Raw genomic sequence first — 6,319 nt, 5'->3', positions numbered from 1 at the left:
TTTTGAAGTAGTAACTGTTTTATTTTTATTTCTATTCTAAAAATTTTGCTAAGTTCTTAAATTGTGTTTGTATATATATATATATATATATATATATATATATATATATATATATATATAAATAGAGTAGGATTGATTTACTAGCTTATTGGTACATGGTAAATTATGTAATGTAAAATATAATTATTTATAAACTAAATCATTTAAATTTTTTGCTAATGGATATGTATGCAGATATACAGATATATTTCATTGCTGTAGAGAAATATTTTTAATCTCTAAAAACTTTCTGTGATATTATATTTTGTATATATGATAGTCTAGATTAATGTCAGTGTGTGTGTGTATATATATATATATATATATGTGTGTGTGTGTGTGTATGCACAAGCATGCACATGTGTTTGTGTATGAAGAAAACTTATAAATTTGTTATCAAATTATATGGCCAAAGTATTTTTGATTTTGGTATTGTTAACATAATATTAAACAATATTATTTTATTACTTCAAAGAAGGAAATATTGAAGGTTAAAGTAATTTTTATTGTACAATATGTATTACTAAATCTTAATTCATTATGTGACATCTGGTTCAGGTTTAATAAAGGCTTGATAAAAAAAAATTGTAATCTGTTCCATACAGTGGTTATAATGTTAGTTTGCTAGTCATCATAACATTATTTTACAATTAATAAAGTTTTATTATATATATTTTGTTTGTATATTGTTTTAGATAAATTTTATTTTACCATATGACATAAAATTATAGAACATAACTGGACTTTCCAATATTAATGTTATATTATTCTGCATCATGTATTTATATGGATAAAATTACTTTTTGTTTCATCCTTCCAGGACCAATAGTTTTTTAGTTATGATTTTTTTCTGTAAATCCTTACAATCACAAAAATAGGTGTGTGCACCATAACAAAAACGGCCACCATAGGTAAACTGCTAAAATAAAAAAATTAAAAAAAAATAGTTTTAAGGCCCTGAAACATGTAGGGTAAGTTCTTTTTTTTTTTAATTGGTCAAGCGACCAGCTTATGTTTTTTTGGTATACTTCAAATGGATTGACCCAGTACAAACAAACTAAATTAAAAATAATATTTTCCAAGAAGAATAAATAAAAACCCTGATAAAGCAACATTTCAAAAGCTCAGATCTTAATCTAACAATTTAATGAGAAAGAAGAATCGGTTTTTAATTTTTAATGAAATAATTAAAATTATTCTAATTCAAGTTGAAAGATCATGGAAGAACAACACTGATATCTCAAAGTAGTTAATTCCTTTTTGTAGTTGGAAATCTAAGTTGTTTGAGATTGGGATTTTCCTGCAACAGTTTCAATAAGACCATTATGTTTATTTCATTACATAACTAGTAATATGTCTTAGCAATCCCTATCTACATAAAAACAATAGAAGTTTCATCAGTAAATTATTGAGAAAGTACCTATTTCATGATATCTTTGCACAAAAACAATTAAAAACTCATTACCTCAATTTGTTCCCATTTTTGTGGTTTGATCATGTGTAAAATAACTACCTGCTTTTAAGAAATTTCTTTTGTTTGACATTTTTTGATCACTGAATAAATCTGTTATTGCAAGAGTTGAATATAATGTTCTTTCAGATGAAATTTTGAAGGTAATTAGAATTTTTAATTAGTTTTTCACTTATTAAAATATGTCTATTAATTGTAGTAGTAAAGATTTAATAAAAAATTTTGTTTTTGAAATGTTTTGTGAAGATCCACATTTATATGTATAAAATTAAGTTGATATCTTTTCATTGCAAATTAAGGAAAATTTTTTTTTATTGTTATCTTTGTATCATTACATTTTTATGAGGTGTGATTGGAATGCTTTAAGGCATGTGCTGCCTTTGCTCAATAAGAGAGGGTAGGTGTGCCCATGGGTGTGGAAGGTGAGGCTTGTTTTGTCTTTGAACGCCCCTGAAAAGATAACCGTGTGATATCTTTGTTCGGTAGATAGTGACATCCTGGTGAATGAAGACATGTTTTCAGATCTTGGGGGATTATTGATTTTGCAAATTGAATGAAAAAACAGAACGTGTTAGTGTCAAATTTTGTTTGAAAAACAGGAAATCAGCTTTGGAGATTTATAAACTCTTAAAAGCAACTTTTGGTGATAAATGTTTAAGGTGGCCAAATGTTTTTATCTGGTTCAGCAGATTCAAAGATGTCCATGAATCAGTCGAAGATGACCCCCCCAGTCCAGCCGGCCTTCCAATTCAAAAACTAACATAAACATTGTGAACTGAATTTAAATTTATACGCAGTTCAGTCAGTTTTAACAAGATTTGAACGTGTTTTGAGCGTTTGCAAAATTGATTCCGAAATTGTTATCAGACCAACAGAAATAGTACCAACTTGAGGTGTTCCAAGAATTGATTAATAGAGTCGAAACTGACTCAGATTTGTCAAATAAGGTAATTACAGGTGATGAATCACGGGTTTATGGGTATGACCCAGAAACAAACACACAATCATCGCAGTAGAAGGGTCCAAGTTCGACACTTATCATATTCCCCTGATTTGACCCCTGCTGAATTTGTTCTTTTTCCTAAATTAAAATTTTCACTGAAAGAGAACTGATTTGACTCGAGGCAAGTGTTGGAGGGTTCTTAATACTCTTAAGAAAGAAAGTTTCCAGGAATGGTTCCAAAAGTGGAAAAACATTGGAGTCTTGTGCGATTAGTCAGAAGGGGACTACTTTGAAGGAGATCCATCATACAAGCTAAGTCTTGAAACTTTCCAGTCACACCCTGTGAAACCCACAGAATTGTTTTTATAAAAAATCAACTTAATGTTATAATCAAGTAAAAAATTTAACTAAGGATTATAGCTAGCTGCATTATGAAGCAATGTGTCAGTTTTAGTCAGAAAATTAAAAAAAGTTGAATAAATTTAATTTAAAAATAATCATTAAGCGTGACAAAATAATGCGATCATTACCGTATAACTTTTTCATATGGAACATACTTGAAGCTTATTCTTTCATTTTTGTACTAGATAAAAATTTCCTGGTTGCGGTTTTAAATTGTCTTTAAAACCCCTTTTGTGAATGCCATAGCTTCCATTCCTGATTCTTATCCACAAAAAATCCCTGGCATGATTCTCTATTCATATTGTCATTCCTATAACTCGTCTGCCAACTACTTCTCTCGTATTTTCCTTCAACTTTCCAATAATATACTGTAAGAAATTAATTTTGAAGGTTTGAATTCTTGTAGCTCACTAAATTTGTAATGAATATGTGGAAAAAGCTGCTGCAGACATTTCTGACTCCTAACAACTACTAACTTCACATTCTTTCATTTTTTAAAATGCCACATGAATGATATACCACATTTTAAATTGACACAGTTTTGAAATTAGATTAAAGAATTTCCTTCAAGAAAAAGGATTTTTTTTTAGAATAAGATACTGTTTGGCTATCGGTTAAAAAAAAAAAAAAAAAAAAAAAAAAAAAAAAAAAAAACCAGTATTATATATCTACAGTATTATATCTATAATACTGTAGTTAAAATAATAACTAATTTTGAGCTTTTTCAGTGTGATGAAGATATTGTAGTTTTATTGAATATATTTTAAATTAGTATGAACCTAGTCATTTCAGATTGATTTATTATGCACAGAAGTTTTGTTATTTATTAAATTTACGAGTAAATATTAACTACCAAGAATAAATGTTAATATTGAGAGTCCAGTTTTAAACCCACTGTCAATGCTTCTTTGGTGCCATATTAAGTTACAGATGATTTCTTTTCTGTGTAGAGATTATAAATCTGAATGTTAGATCAGAATTGTAATTTCTGCTGACTTATTGTATTTTATGTATGTTTATAGCATAAATAGATTGTTTATTATTTATATAGAACAATGTTTTTTTTTGTTTTGATTTCATCAGTAATCACATGAAATTTTATGAAATAAAATTGTAGGATTAAATTATTTTTTATCCACTGTATTACTTTAACTATTATTCTTCACCCTATGTTTTTCACCTAGGTGATTGTCTAAGAAGCCTGAATATGCTAGTAATTGTTGGAAAGTTAAATTTTTATATAATAATGCTTCATTAAAAAAAAAAAATTATTGCAAAATTTGATTAATTGAAGATCATAAAGAATAAATTTATCCACCATTTCATATTTCAGGTATTCGTTGATGTTATAGATATTTTATACCTGAATAGTATCACAAAGTTCTGCTTAGTTAATTATGATTTCATTATTTTATAAAAGAAAAGAAACAGAAAAGTGAATTGAGACTGGTGCAAAAAGTTATTTCTGAATTTTTTTTATGTTTAAATCAGAAATCAAGTTTATGTTAGAATATTGTACTATTTTAGTTTTGAATGTTTATTATCCTAGTTATTTAATAATCTAGATAGTGAAATTAAGTAACTTAGGAACATATAAAGATTAATTTGTTACTTATGTGAAATGCTTAATGTTAATGTGAGTGAGCGAGTCATGTTTTTTTAATGCACAATAAAATGTCAGACACCTTTAAAAATATATTTTTTTCTCTTATAAATTAAATGAACTTTCCCCATCATGTTTATGTGACAATAATTTTTTTTTTTTACTTTCTTTTTCAGTTTATTTTTATTTAGAGATTGATCATTTGTATTTATGGTAATTTTTTTCTCATTTCAAACTATTAAAATCTGCTACCATATTGGATTAATAATGAGACCGGTTTCAGAAATTCAGGAATACCTTAAATAAAAATTTTAACTGAAAAATTTACCGCTAACAATTTTTGTTATATATATCGTCTATTAACTTTCATAACGTTGTAATACTTCATCATTTGCAACAGTGTGGAACTTAAACTGCTTAAATGATCTAATGATTAATTTATTTCTTAATCTGACACTATTTAATACGAAGTGTACTGTGAGATTGACAGTGACTGAGAAAATCTTGGATTTCTGAAGTGAATTTTTCTAGTCAGAAAATCATTTAGTATCATTTGATACTAAAGATACTCTTATAGTAAACACATGCGTTTGTCCGGGGGTAATCATAAAAACAAACGAACCGATATGAAAAATTCCTATGTTTCAGTCTAATCTTTCCTGATTTCAAAGAATATACAATAATTATGTATCTTTTTATTTACTCTCCAATTTCATCCATTTGGTACCCCTTCATTATATTTAGATAGAAAATGAAATTTGTTCAGTTGTGAGAAAACTGTTTCACATATCCACCAAACTTTGGTATCTGATTCTATGGGACTAGCAGTATACCATCAGTAGGACCGAAAAGATCTTAAACTCCCACAAACACCCTCGATTTGCCTCCTGTAAAAAATTGAAATATTGTGATATTCAAATTTTTATTTTTCAAAATCTATTGTGCCTTTAAAAAAAATTGAAAAACCATATAGGAGATTGAAAGGTTCAAGCCCCCTTGGCTCTCCATTAGCTTCTACTGAAACCATTAGCTTCCCTCTAAATTAAGCATTCATTTGCATAAACATGTCCATGCCGTACTAACAATTTTTTTATAAATGTGTTTTACCTTCAGAAAAAAAAAACAATAGAAAATTCAGCCCTTCTTGCTTATGTACTCATACCTCCTACTCCTTAATTAATAAAAATTAAAATACTGCATTTTTGAAACCTTTTTAATTTTAAAACTGTTTACAGAATTTAAGTACAGTAAAACCTCCCCAAAACAGGACCGAGTAAGAAATCCGTTTTGAAGAGGTTTCTGTATTGCAGAGTTTCATTAAAAATTGATCTAATTTAAAATGAGGTCCTGTAGAATGAAGTTAAATGACGATATACGTAAGGAATACTCTGGAAACTTATGTACTGTATATAGACTACATAATTTGCTAGTTTTTAAAAATTGTAAAACTGAAATAGGTTATTTTTAGAGAATAACTATTATACTATTTACTATATGTATAAATTTTGTCTTACCAGAGTGGTACTGAGAACTGTTTTCATTCACAGGCATTTTACAAATGTAAGACACTTATTCTATCTTCCAACTTATATTTCACTTGAAAGTTACACTCAAAAAATAAAAAATACACTTAGTCTAAAACACAACATGAACTAACACTGATTCTAAAATAAAATTATTTTCTAAAAATTTTTTAAATAATCAAGTACTGTATTAAAATTATGCAGTTATCAAACAAGCAAAATGTGAAAGTGAACAACAATAAATGCTCATGACAAAACAAAAACTATTAGAGCTTCCAATCACAGTGTTCACAACACTGAAAAAATTATTTTAATTGATATGTATAGAAATCTAAGAA

The sequence above is a fragment of the Lycorma delicatula genome, chromosome 4 (assembly GCF_047948215.1).
Source record: "Lycorma delicatula isolate Av1 chromosome 4, ASM4794821v1, whole genome shotgun sequence".
NCBI lineage: Eukaryota > Metazoa > Arthropoda > Insecta > Hemiptera > Fulgoridae > Lycorma > Lycorma delicatula.
This window is presented reverse-complemented; position numbering follows the sequence as displayed.